Source organism: Crassostrea angulata, chromosome 2 (genome assembly GCF_025612915.1).
Source record: "Crassostrea angulata isolate pt1a10 chromosome 2, ASM2561291v2, whole genome shotgun sequence".
Taxonomy (NCBI): Eukaryota; Metazoa; Mollusca; class Bivalvia; order Ostreida; family Ostreidae; genus Magallana; species Magallana angulata.
Window position 1 is genome coordinate 2,813,309 of NC_069112.1, and position 15,097 is coordinate 2,828,405.

The 15,097-nt window shown below is 33.1% G+C and overlaps 1 long non-coding RNA gene across 1 annotated transcript in view; it reads left to right on the plus strand.

Annotated features, from left to right (window-relative positions):
- LOC128171472 (uncharacterized) overlaps positions 1-13,665 on the plus strand; it is an 81,356-nt gene extending 67,691 nt beyond the window's left edge. The window contains exons 2-3 of the long non-coding RNA XR_008242091.1: positions 2,233-2,352; positions 13,545-13,665. This is a non-coding gene — a long non-coding RNA (uncharacterized LOC128171472). The remainder of the gene's footprint in view (positions 1-2,232; positions 2,353-13,544) is intronic.
- The last annotated feature ends 1,432 nt before the right edge of the window (positions 13,666-15,097 follow it).

The window sequence follows — 15,097 nt, forward strand, 5'->3', positions numbered from 1 at the left end:
GAGAACATGTTAAACGATCATTCTGATAGTATTACATAAATAATAAGAGAGAACATGTTAAACAATCATTCTGATAGTATTACATAAATAATAGGAGAGAACATGTTAAACAATCATTCTGATAGTATTACATAAATAATTAGAGAGAACATGTTAAACAATCATTCTGATAGTATTACATAAATAATAAGAGAGAACATGTTAAACAATCATTCTGATAGTATTACATAAACAATTAGAGAGAACATGTTAAACAATCATTCTGATAGTATTACATAAATAATTAGAGAGAACATGTTAAACAATCATTCTGATAGTATTACATAAATAATTAGAGAGAACATGTTAAACAATCATTCTGATAGTATTACATAAACAATTAGAGAGAACATGTTAAACAATCATTCTGATAGTATTACATAAATAATTAGAGAGAACATGTTAAACAATCATTCTGATAGTATTACATAAACAATTAGAGAGAACATGTTAAACAATCATTCTGATAGTATTACATAAATAATATGAGGGAACATGTTAAACAATCATTCTGATAGTATTACATAAACAATTAGAGAGAACATGTTAAACAACCATTCTGATAGTATTACATAAACAATTAGAGAGAACATGTTAAACAATCATTCTGATAGTATTACATAAATAATAAGAGAGAACATGTTAAACAATCATTCTGATAGTATTACATAAATAATATGAGAGAACATGTTAAACAATCATTCTGATAGTATTACATAAATAATTAGAGAGAACATGTTAAACAATCATTCTGATAGTATTACATAAATAATATGAGAGAACATGTTAAACAATCATTCTGATAGTATTACATAAATAATTAGAGAGAACATGTTAAACAACCATTCTGATAGTATTACATAAACAATTAGAGAGAACATGTTAAACAACCATTTTGATAGTATTACATAAATAATAAGAGAGAACATGTCAAACAATCATTCTGATAGTATTACATAAACAATTAGAGAGAACATGTTAAACAATCATTCTGATAGTATTACATAAACAATTAGAGAGAACATGTTAAACAACCATTCTGATAGTATTACATAAACAATTAGAGAGAACATGTTAAACAACCATTCTGATAGTATTACATAAATAATATGAGAGAACATGTTAAACAATCATTCTGATAGTATTACATAAACAATTAGAGAGAACATGTTAAACAACCATTCTGATAGTATTACATAAACAATTAGAGAGAACATGTTAAACAACCATTCTGATAGTATTACATAAACAATTAGAGAGAACATGTTAAACAACCATTCTGATAGTATTACATAAACAATTAGAGAGAACATGTTAAACAACCATTCTGATAGTATTACATAAACAATTAGAGAGAACATGTTAAACAACCATTCTGATAGTATTACATAAACAATTAGAGAGAACATGTTAAACAACCAGTCTGGTGTATCAACATTTAAAACATGATGCAGGAAGGGGGGGGGGTGAAAACTTCGGTGAGAATTGCTAATAAACTGCATGAGTTATGTTTTTAATTTGAACATTGCTGGGCAAACAATCAACAATTTAAACTGAATTATAAAATAAATTGGATCGAAATATGATGAATTCCAAACTCGGTGTACAGCTTGGGTGAATTTATACTTGATATCTCTGCTGGAACGATACTAGTTTCTTCTAAAAAAAGAAACAAGTTTTTTGAATTGAGATAAGAGAGAGATAGAGAGAGAGAGAGAGAGAGAGAGAGAGAGAGAGATAAATTTGTTTAATATTTTACTTCTTCACATTCATCTTATGTCAAACACATGTAAAAAGATATATAGTACAACAATTCAGGGTGTGACACAGACTATACAGCAAACCAACCAATCAGGTGACACTTCTATTGTCGGGTGTGGGATGTCAGCCCGACAAAGTCTGCACACATTCAGGTACACCTGACTGCAGGTCTTACATGAATTATTTGAGGCCGGATATTTTATTAACCTGACAAAAAAAAGTTTGTCATTATTAGGTAAGATATTGATTATTATAGGTAACTTTGATTTCATTTAAGAATTTCCTTTTTTTTTTAAATTGAAGTGAAGTTTTGTTTTAGTGGTGGGGGGGGGGTGTGGGGATATGACAGTGGGGATAAAGAAATAGCGTTAAGTATATGAGATAACTTGTCGTTTGTTCCAGTGTTCCAGTTTCTCTTTTTATTCTTTATAGACTAAAGAGTTCTGATTTTAGCGTGCTAAATCGGATGTTAAGGGGGAAAACTACAATCCATAGCTTCCGAGAAGTAGAGCGGAACTACAGATTTCATTTAACGACACAAGGAATATAGAAGTAAGTCACTCCAAACTATATACCATGTCAAATTATATAAAGCAGTCTATTGAATATTCATGCCATTGAATAGACTGCTTTTGAATCAATTCATTATTTCTCGAATCCGTTAATGTGTGTGGTATCTTTCTTTTAAAAAAAAAGGGGGGGGGATGTTATTAAATTTGTGTAAAATGTGGAGTATATCTGTTAATGAACTATTATATGGGGTGATAATGCATGTATGTAATGTGGTATTATCTTATAAACCTGTTTATACTTACTGGAGGTTAAACACAGTAATAACAGATCAGTTACAAATATACAGGAAGTATTTGCTTTTTTTTAAAAAATAAAAATAAAAATGTTTTAATAAAATTTTGATAAAAAAAAAACTTCCCACATATGGTAGTAAGGTCTTTCGAGTAAGCAGTCCGTCGCCATACAACTGTTGCTTATGTTTTGTCGATATATTTTAGTATATCCATTATCATGCATGCATAAAAAGAAATATCAAAAAAACAAAAACAAAAAAAAACTTCACTTAACTTAAACTTAGAGTGGTAAAATAAAGCAGATGTGCAACTATTTTATGCATTGTGAGCTTTAAAGGCTCAATATAAAATGCCGTGAACTTGAATACTTTGTTCTTATCTTTGGCACAAAAGTGTAAACATAAAATTTAGTAATTGTGGCATAAAGCGGAAGTAACATCCCTGGTTATAGATTAAAATTAAATGTAAACATAAATTTAACGGAAGCCTTAATTTACAATCAACAAACTGCACACAGTGAAACAGTTAAATTATCAGAACTAGAGTTATCGTTATTTAGTCATAGAAACATTTTTGTTGAACTTAACTGTTTGAGGTTCATTTTCTCCCTTATGCTATTAGATTGGTAAAAAAAAAAAAATCGGAGTTGCAACTATTTTATGCATTGTGAGCTTAACAAGGCTTTATATAGAATGTCGTAAACTAAATCATTTTATTCTGATCTTTGGCACAAGGTTGTAAACATGAAATTCAGTAATTGTGGCATAAACTGGAAGTGGACGAGAACAGGAAAAGGGCGATTTCAAACCTGTTGTTATCTCCTTCATTACAATATTGGCAGAATAGATCAAGATCAAAAGGTCAAGGTTACATCTCAGTGTCACTTTTAGGGGGGTTACAACTTCTCCAATAGCTTATAAAGAAACGTTCACGACAAACATGTTACTGGTTTAAAAAAAAATTCACTTTTGAATAACCTTGACCATTGACCTTGTTATTTTTGTCATGCATAGAAATCATTGATACCACTGCAAGTTGTTCCGTGTATCTGCAATAGCTCGTTTTCATATTTTTGATTCGACCACGGCGACTCATCACAAGTGTATTCAAAACAATGTATACGATGTCCATTGAATCAATGTAATGTGATATTCACACACCCTTATGTATAAGGTCAGCCTTGTTTACATGAGCAAGTTATGCAAGATTGAGATGCGTAGTGAATGAGTTAACAAAGGAAATAGTAATGCTGCTATTATACAGTGTTTCTGGATAGCATGACTAACTTTGTCGTGAGCAGCTAACTAAGATGTTGACGGTGTCATCTAATTTCAAATAAACAACTGCTAGATATTCCTCTTTTGTGTTGAATTGCATGAGATCAGAAGAGAGAAATACAGACAGACAGAAACATAGACAGAGACGGAAAGAACGAATTAGCGAAATACTGTAAAAGATATAAACAGAGAGAGAGAGAGAGAGAGAGAGAGAGAGAGAGAGAGGGGAGGGGTTGAGTTCCTAGCTGAAGATGTTATCAATTTGACTGCAGGTTTTGACTTTGCAGTTAATATGTTCAAGGGTAATTTAACACTAGTACACAAGAAACTGTTAATACTTAGCGCCAATCTTCAGAATCCTATAACCCGGTATTCTTATCAATGTTCCCCTGTAATTGTTTCCATAATTCGCTAAATAAATTGTGTAGAAGGGATGGCCATTTTCATAAAAGAATATTTTTCTATATGTGAAAAATGTCTGATTTAAGAAAATGTGCTAGAGACAGGGCTTTCCTACCCCCCCCCCCCCAAGCCCCCGGGGTGTCGATATCTATAGGGTGAAGGAAGAGTTTGTCATTGTCGGCGCCGAAAACGTCCACAGCTCGAAGAAAAGGAGTTCTGGGATATAGATATTTAAATGATGCAGTGATTAAAGTGCATTATATTGACCCAACATGCAAACATCGGCTCTTTATCCTACATTTAATGCAACAAGCTAATATTTTAAGTGGGTACAAATTACACGGTCACTGACAGATAGCAGAGACTCACTGTTGTTCTCCCTATTCCCATTTTACTTTTAACAGAATTCTTCATCTTTGCAAGAAACAATTTTAGTGTCCATTCTATGTCCTGTTTGTGGAAATAGAACAGACACAAAACCCGTAGCTTGAAATAATGGAATTGCGTTCATATCTATTAAAGAGTAAACTACCCAGAGGGCAAAATCCAGACACCTTACAAAACCCTTGGCTTTCTATGATGAGAATTATTAAAGGTATAAATGCCGTTTGAAATGAAAATTTTAAAAGAAATAAATGTTTGCCTTTTCTATTAAGCCACAAATGTTATACACTTTCTGCAATATATACTGTTTAAATCAAACGCATTTAAAAGTATTAAAAACAGATTCTAATTAATATATTCGGTCGGTAAACGACAATTTTGAAATATTCAAAAGCACGTGATGTGACAAGCTAATTTTAGAACGTACACAAGATGTCGACGCAAAAACGTGGTTTGTCTGTGGGCTGTGGAATAACGCGTCCAAAGAGAAAAGAAAGAAACAGTTTGACAGAGAACGTTGTAAAATTAGAGTATATATTGAAGAACACCTCGAGCGGTGGGAACGTGTAAGAGACGTCATGCTTAAGGTGGAATAACACAGCTGGAAAAAGTAACTCAAATTAACAGGATTTTTTTTTATAATGAAAGATATAATGATAAATAAATTGTAAAGATGTCAAATAAGCGAAAAATTTGAAGTTTGGGGATAAAAGAATGAATATAGAAAATAATTATTCTAGTAAGTAACAACAAAAACCCCTGAAGGATTCGAACGCGGGATGTATGGATCACATGTCCGACACTTTATCCACTCGGCTATGGAGTAGGATACATGTTTTAGTCCATAAAATTTTGACTTGCTATTTTATGATTATATATGTTGTCAAATGCATGAAAATAATGATTTATTGCAAAAGAGCTCTCATCAATTGTCATCGACACCGATACGCACCCATCCTCATAAAATGCAGATGAAAATATATGATACTGTTTTCTGTTAACAGCACAAAACCCCAAACAACTGTAAACAAACCTGTCTTATTACCTCGTCCTGCATGCTGCTCCTCTGAATTATTATTCCCGCGCACATGCGCAAAAGTACCTCAAACGTTAATCGTTTATGGATGCGCATAGGTAAATCGCCGTTATTCATTTTTAACATTTTTATCGAATTCTTTTTTATGTACTTAGTCATGCTGACAAAATTTGGGTTTGGCTTTCAACATCACAAAAAATGGCGTTAAAATGGCATATATTTACCTTCATTCATTAATATGTTTTATGATTAATGCGGGTTATGTATTTTCTTCAGTGTCACTAGCTTCATATCCAGCATGAATCACCAAAGAATGGATTTTAATCTAATATAAAATACTTATTAACTACTTTCAATTATTTTTCTCTCCGTTCTTATCATGGGTACTGCTTAAAATATTTAAGTAGCATTAAGAAATGTTATCCTGTACTTGTGGGTATATTAGTGTGTGATCTCAATGTTATAGCTATCAGTTAGCAAATTGACAAGGCACTGTATTGAAGGCAATCGTGCAGTATACTAAACACAGGATGAATGACCATCTTTAAGTTCTCCTTAAAGATAGCTTAAAGATGCTTAAAGGTAGCTTAAAGACGATCTTTACGCTACCTTTAAGCTATATGTGTTGCTTAAAGATGGCTTAAAGAAAGCGTAAAGATGGCTTAAAGGCAGCTTAAAGACTATCTTTAAGTCACCTTTAAGTACAACTTATAGGTCCTTAATGTCCAAACTTCTTTAAGCTATATTTAAGCTACCTTTAAGCCATCTTTAAGCCACCTTTAAGCCATTAAAAAATCTTTTAATTCAATATTGTGCTTAATTTACCAACAAAATGTATTAACTATATGATATTGATAGAAAAGGTATTACAAACGGTTTTTGTTCTAGAAAATAAAATGAAAAAAAAAATAATCAAAACGCCCAAGACGAGGATTGAACCTGGGACCCTTCGTTTACCAGCATCACCTCGCTTCCTCTGCGCCACGGCTACTTACATATTTAAGGAGGTTTTTAAATTCTATATATCAGTGGATATTGAATCATTGTATTCAATGTGTATTTTTATACCTGCACTTTCTAAAGAAAGTTCGGGTATATTGTTGTTACCCTGTTCCGTCCGTCCGTCCGTCTGTCAGGCTGTCTGTCTGTCCGTCCGTCCGTCCGTCCGTCCGTCCGTCTGTCACGTTTTACTTTCTCAACTGCTCCTACATCTTATAAACCAGCAAACTGAACTCTTGGAGTTTGATTTGGGGTATCATGTTGTTTTGTAAAAAGGTTTCAAAAATTCTCTGTTAGTCCTGGGGGTCAAATAATTGGTAAAAAATGACGTTTTTTCACAAAAAAACCTTCTTCCTCGAACTCCTCCTACATTTTCAACAGTAGACAAATCATCTTTTGGAATATGTTTTAGGGTATCCTATAGATGCGCAATAAGGTTTCGGAATTTTCAATTTTGTCCTGGGGGTCATTTAATGGCTAAAAAATTACGTTTATTTACCAAAAAACTGGTTTCAAAAACGTCATTTTTTTTTGCAGTAGCCAAATGATCTTCTAGAATTTGATTGGGGGTGTCATATTAAGGCGTGATCAGGTTCCAGAATTTTTTTTTTTATAAAGGGGATCAGTGGGCAACAAAAAATGACGTTTTTTTGGCAAAAAAAATATAACCAGAACTCCTCTTACAACTTTTGGAGTAGCTACGTCATCTCTTGGGATATAATTGGGGCTATAGATGTGCAATAAGGTTTTAAAAATTTAAATTTCATCCAGGTAGTCAAATAGTAGCAGAAAATTAACGTTTATCACTAAAAAAACAAACATTGATCCAAGAGCTCATCTTATGATTTAATGGATAGACAATCATATCATGGGATATGATAGGGACTGTTCTATAGATGTGCAGTAAGGTTTTCAAAATTTACATTTCATCCAGGGAGTCAAAAAGTAGCAGAAAATTGACGTTTATCACTTCAAAAAAACATAGATCCTAGAACTCCTTTTATGATTTAATGGATAGACACATCATATCTTGGGATATGATAGGAACTGTTCCATAGATGTGCATTACAGTTTTGAAAAATTAAATTTAACCCTGAGGCCCATTACCTACCGGTACATACCTTTTGATGCCCTTTAAGGATCAAGAATATATATGGTTAAGGGGTGGGGATCTCAACCGTTTTCGAGATATTCATGCACTTCCTGTTCAAGGGGGGTCATGACCACCCCCGGGGCCCATGACCTACATAACGTTTGATGCCCCTTGACACAAGGAACAAGAATATATATGGTTTAAGGGTGGGGATCTCAACTGTTTTGAAGATATTAAGGGACTTGCTGTTTGAGGGGGTCAGGACCACCCACAGGGCCCATGACCTACATAACATTTGATGCTCCTTGACATCAGAAACATGAATATATATGGTTTAGGGGTCATGATTATAACAGTTTCTGAGATATATGGTAATTTCAAATTCCTGGGGGTTGGGGATGACCCCAGGGGTCAGATCTAATAAACCCTATATATTGCCAGTAACGGCCAATATATGATTATGAAAACCCTATATTATCTTTGTCCGTTTTCAAGTTACTATTTACAATAGAGTCTAAGATTCTTCCTACAAGGTTCAATGCTAGACCCCCCACCCTTTTGACACCCCCCTCCCCCCTCCCCCGAAAAGTGGTTGTCTAACCCAAAATGAGAAAAATCAAACCAGGGTGCACAACTAGATATGCAGGCCTATCATATCCTAGAGTTTTGTACAATTATGTTCAGCCATCTCTGAGAAACAAGTTCAGAGCAGGAAAGAAGAAAAAGAAGATGAATAATAATACATGTACCGTATTAAGAACCGTACAAAAACAATAAGTCTCCAAAATTTCATTCGGGAGACTTAATAATAAAGATTAAATAGAGATAGGATCATCAAACATCAATAATTTAAAGATAATTGACAATTTCTGATTCTAAGGGGGTCAGGATAATCCCTTAGGGTCATGACTTACATGCCATAATGATCTGATGCGCCTGCATGACCTAAGGAGGAATAATATCTTTGGATTAAGGTGGGGATCTCAATGGATTTTATGATATTTAATAATTTCAGGAAGAGCACTTGGGATCATGACCTACATACCATCTTAAATGCCTTGAACAAAGAAACAATAATATAATATGTACATGATATATGATTCAATTTAAGAACCCATATATAGATCAATCATCTGTTTTGTAATACATCCTATGTATATATACATGTACATGTATTAGTTTGTGTTTTGCTCTATACTATTCATGTTCATGACTGTAGTATGGCTTAGTCTTATTTTAAATTACATTAAAAAATTGTCAAATATATGACTTGGAACCCCAACTCCCAAACAAACTCAAATATAAACTGCCCCCCCCCCTCCCTTGTCGAATGATCTATTAAAATCAAAATATAATTTGGGTGTCTAAAAACTTTTGTAAACTGGTAAAAAATGTTATTCTTAAAAAAAAATTATATTACATATTACATATTACACTAAATAGCTTTAGTTGAGTACGGAAACGGAAAAATCAAATGTATACGAATTGTGAAACATTAACATTATTAAACGAGCAAATTAGCTATAACTTTTTACTTATTTTTCTTGTATGGTATTGCTGGCATATCAGCGTAACGTACGCAGTTAGTGAAAGCGTTTTATGCGTGTTTTGAGTATTTTTATATTTCAAATATGATGTACATGTATATACTTACATCAAAATTGAATTTTCGGTGTTCTAGACGATCTTTTATTATACAGACGATACAGTATCATTGAGATGGAAGAAAAAAAAACGTAGGACTGACGACATTAAAAATTAAAATACAGTAAACATTAAAATACCCGGTAATTTGTGAAACTAGTAATTTGTGAAACTAGTATTTTTATATATATATAGTATATTATATACTAGTATATTATAACAATAAAGTATATTAAATATTGATTAAATATTTACCCCCAAATAATGTTACCTAACATTGAAGCGCAATGGGTTTGAGCGTTTACATGTCTGTAAGAGCATTGGGGTCCAAGGTGTATTTTTGGTAATTTTACAATTGATATAAATGAATTTTCATGGGGGGGGGGGTCTGGACCCCTCACCCCCACCCCTTTTCTAAATCTGTGCACACGATGATGTTCATGTAGGCACACAGAAGCAAATCTAAAACCGGCAACCGCCACGGGGAGGGGGCATAATTTAATTTTTAATTTTGTTTGTAATAATTATGTAGACCATTATACTTTCTATGACATAAAATGTTAAGATTATTGAATAACTGAAAATTCACTGCAAACAGTTCTACCCCAAATTGCACATAAAGTGCTGCTCATGTCACGATGTGTATTATCATATGGGAAGGGATCTCATCCTTCAGTTATGAAAATTATAAATTTTAATTGTATTACCGGAGCTTGCATAGAGCCTTCATTTTTAATTAAACTGGTACAAAACAGTGTTATTTAGGGGCAAACACATGGTGCGGGTATTACTGTCTAATGACAGCATCTAGTTTCAGATTTTGACTTCCATTCAAATTGTAACAATCAATCATATCTAATTTATAAATTACATGCATGCATATATTTAGAATGAAATACGGAACTTGGTCTTCAGTGAAAAAAATATATTATACCATAATGGAAACCGTTAGGCTTATTTAGTAAATAAATTTAAACCGAGTAGATAAACGTTCATCTAATTCACAGCTAAATGAAATGCAAGGAAGAAGATGAAATCATTTCTTTTATTAAATGCATTGAAACTATTAGTATTAGTATTAGTATTAGGGTATTAGTTCTACGCAATTTTCCCGGTTTTCATGATCACGGCGCTGTTCCAGTATGTTTAAACATTTACTTGTATACATGATTTTTAGACTATCAATTCTATAACAAACAATATTACCAATAACGGATGACGTATTTACTGCATGTGGCAATTGCAAATATTGTATACATATACTTGCACATACAATTGTATGATGTACCAGGCCGGGTATGTGACATATTTACTCTTATACTTATATTTTAACAATTAACCCCTTAACCCCATAATAATTTATGATCACCGGTACAGGAATTAATTAGCCTCTAGATTTTACTCTTACATACATGTAGCTTTAATTTGTAGACGTAACATTTTTAAATCACAGAGTTGGGAAATAATTCTTTGAAAATGAATTACAAATGTAAATAATCTTTTGTTCACTAGAATTATCGTATACACGTACATACTAAGATTTAACGCCTTTAGAAACACTGACTTGCACCTGGGCACACGACACACCTGTTGTGTATATCTTGTATATTCTGTGTTAGTTCCAGGGGTTTTCTTAAGTTGGACAAACAATAGACTCTAATTAGATATACACAAACATGCACCTGGGCACAAGACACAACTGTTGTGTATATCTTGTATATTCTGTGTTAGTTCCGGGGGTTTTCTTAAGTTGGACAAACAATAGACTCTAATTAGATATACACAAACGAACAAAACTATGTCTAGACAAACAAAGCAGTAATATCCTGCACGATATAACAAAGGCAGTTGAGAGTATTTTCATCTTTAACATTTATCTAGCAGATCTAGAATTAGACCTAGAAATAATTAAAATTGAAAAAAATACATACCTTCAACCGATTATTAAATTAAATCATGCAGTTTTGGTTCATTATCTTTATTTTGTTTAATAACCGGATGAACTAAGAAAGACAGACAGAGCGAGAGAGAGAGAGAAAGAGAGAGAGATATATATATATTTCACCGATTAATTTATAATAGGAAACAAACATAATTAGATATAATTTCATACACGAATTTAGATACAGAGACTGCACTCACCCCTACAATAATTTTGAATAATTTTGAAAAAAAAAATTATCAAGAATTTTATAACGGCAATCTGTGTCCATCGGAGCGGTGTTGATGATAGCGATATGTGTTTAATAAAACCGCCTGGAACATCCCCTTCCCTTCCTTGGAAATTATATCATCACTCGGATCACCCCCTCCCCTCCCTATAAAAGAGCTTTTGCATTTAATACATGTTTTTATTGTTCAGTTTGATCAAACCTGACTTAAAGGGAAATTAAAGATGGTTTAAAGACAACTTAAAGGGAGCATAAATGCCACTTAAAGATGCTTAAAGGTAGCTTAAAGATGTCTTAAAGGTGACTTAAAGAAGTTTGGACATTAAGGACCTATAAGCTCAGCTTAAAGGTGACTTAAAGGTGGCTTAAAGATTGTATCTCCTTTAAGCCACCTTTAAGCCACCTTTAAGGACTTGCTTAAAGATTGTTTTTCGCCCTGTGAAAACAACTATTTTTTAAGTCCATGTACTCAGAAATGTGTTGCTTTTGGTTAATTTGTGCAATGAAAAAAATTCCTAAACATAAGTATCAATAGGTTCGTCAAACCACAATTATTTTTATCTAAATGGGTCAATAATGGGCCGCCGTCGCTTTGTAATGAATTGATTTGATTTAAAAAGAAAATAAAAAAAAACCCGGAGAGGTTGTTTTGGCTGCGGACTTTATAATCTGGAGATTAAAAATTGGTCTCAATGGATGTAATTTAATTTTAGTAATTTATGAAAGCATGCCTAAGATTGTATAATCAAGTCCCTATTTCTTTAATAAAACAATAATTGACATACTAATCATTATTCTTTAATATCTTTTATATCCATGGAAAGTTCTAAGCACACGTAACAATCATATAAAGCATCTATCAAACGATGGTAATTTAAAACGAATTAATAAAAAACATGTACTACAAACTTCTACCAGACAGTCTAATTTTGATTTTAAATTCAAAAATACTTTCATCCTTACACACCACACACGCCTATCAGCTTACAGTGTGGCATTCTAATTATTCGCGTCATCGTAGGTGAACAGGTGTCGTATTACATCAAAACACCTTGTATTATGTAGGGCAACCAGTCTGGTGTATCAACATTTAAAACATGATGCAGGGGGGGGGGGGGGGGGTGAAAACTCGAGCGTGATTCGGTGAAAATTGCTAATAAACTGCATGAGTTTTGTTTTAAATTTATACATTGCTGGGCAAACAATCAACAATTTAAACTGAATTTTAAAATATATTAGATTGGAATCTGATACATTCCATGATCGATGTACAGCTAGTGTGAATTTATACTTGATATCTCTGCTGGAACGATACTAGCTTCTTCTAGAAAAAAAAAGTTTATTGAAATAAAAAAGAGAGAGAGAGAGTGTTTCAATATTTGTTTAATACTTTACTTCTTCACATTCATCTTATGTCAAACACATGCAAAAAGATATAAAGTACAACAATTCAGGGACTGACACAGACTATACAGTAAACCAACCAATCAAGTGACACTTCTATTGTTGGGTTCTCGATGTCAGCCCGAAAAAGTCTGCACACATTCAGGTACACCAGACTGGTTGCCCTACATAATACAAGGTGTTTTGATGTAATACGACACCTGTACACATTCAGGTACACCTGACTGCAGGTTTCATATGCATTATTACAGGCCAGATATTTTAATAATCTGACAAAAAATACATTTGTCATCATTGGGTAAGATATTGATTATTATATGTAACTTTGATTTGATTAAAACATTTCTTGTTTTAAAAAATGTGAACTTTGAATTGAAGTGAAGTCTTGTTTTGGTGGTGGTGGGGGGGGGGGGGGGGGGGGGCTTTATGACGGTTGGGAAATAGAAATAGTGTATGAGAGAACATGTCGCTTGTTTACGAGTTTTCTTGATGTTCCAGTATTCCAGTTTCTCTTTTTATTTATTATAGACTACAGAGTTCTGCTTTTCGCGTGCTAAATCGGGTGTTAGGGGAAAAAACTACAATCCATAGCTTCCGAGTAGTAGAGCGGAACTACAGATTACATTAAACGACACATGGAATATAAAAGTAAGTCACGACAAACTATGTACCATGTCAAACTATATAAGGTAGTCGATTAGATGTATCATCTCGCATTACACAATGCAGTCTATTAGAAGTACATGCCATTGAATAGGTCACACAGACATGATACAGACACAAGTAACATTAAAGTAAGTCACTCCAAACTATATACATGTCAAATTATATAAGGCAGTCTGTAAGACGTACATGCCATTGAATAGACTTGTCTATAAGACGTAAATGCCATTGAATAAACTGCCGTTGAATCAATTCATAATTTCTCGATTCCATTTTGTGGTTGTGATTTCCTTCTTTAAAAAAAGTGGGTAGGGGTGTTGTTGAGTACATGTAGAATACTTGGTATATTTGTTAATGAACAATTATATGAGGTGATTATATCAGGTGATAATGCATGCATGTAATGAGTTATTATCTTATAAAACTGCTTATACTTACTATAGGTTAAACGCAGTAATACAAAATCAGTAACAAATATACAGGAAGTATTTGCCTTTTTTTTAAATAAAAGACCAAATATTTGAATATAAAAGTAAGTCAGGACAAACAATGTACCATGTCAAATTATATAAGGTGGTAGCAAGATCCTTCGACAAAGCAGTCCGTCGACATACAACTGTTGTTTATATTTTGTCTAAATATTTCAGGAAATCTATTATGCATAAATTAATAAAAAAAAAAAAAACTTCACACGGTTGATAATGATTGGGACATTCATCTTTGATACGGAAAGATGTGCCCGGAAGCAAATACAGTTAAATCTTCTTCATCATATACTTCCCTGGTTATTGATTAAAATTAAAAGAAAACATAAATTTAATTGAAGCCTTAATTTACAATCAACAAACTGCACACAGTGAAACATTTTAATTATCAGAACTAGAGTTAAAGTTATTTAGTCATAGAAACTTTTTTATTGAACTTAACTGTTTGAGGTTCATTTTCTCCCTCATGCTATTAGATTGGTAAAGAAAATCGGAGTTGCAACTATTTTATGCACTGTGAGCTTTAAGGGCTCAATATAGAATGCAGTAAAATTATTTACTTTGTTCTGATCTTTGGCACAAGAGCGTAAACATGAAATTCAGTAATTGTGGCATAAACCGGAAGTGGAAGAGAACAACCCTAAGTGGAAGAGATCAACCTTGACTTTTTGTCATGCAGAGAAATCCTTGACGCCACTGTATGTTGTTCTGTGTATCTGCAATTTCTCGTTTTTCATATTTTGGATTCGACCGCGGCGACTCATAACAAGTGTCTGCAAAACAATGTATACGGTGTCAATTGAATCAATGTAATGTGATGCGCACACACACACACACACACACACACACACACACACACACACACACACACACACACACACACACACACACACACACACACACACACACACACACACACACATTCTTCTTTTG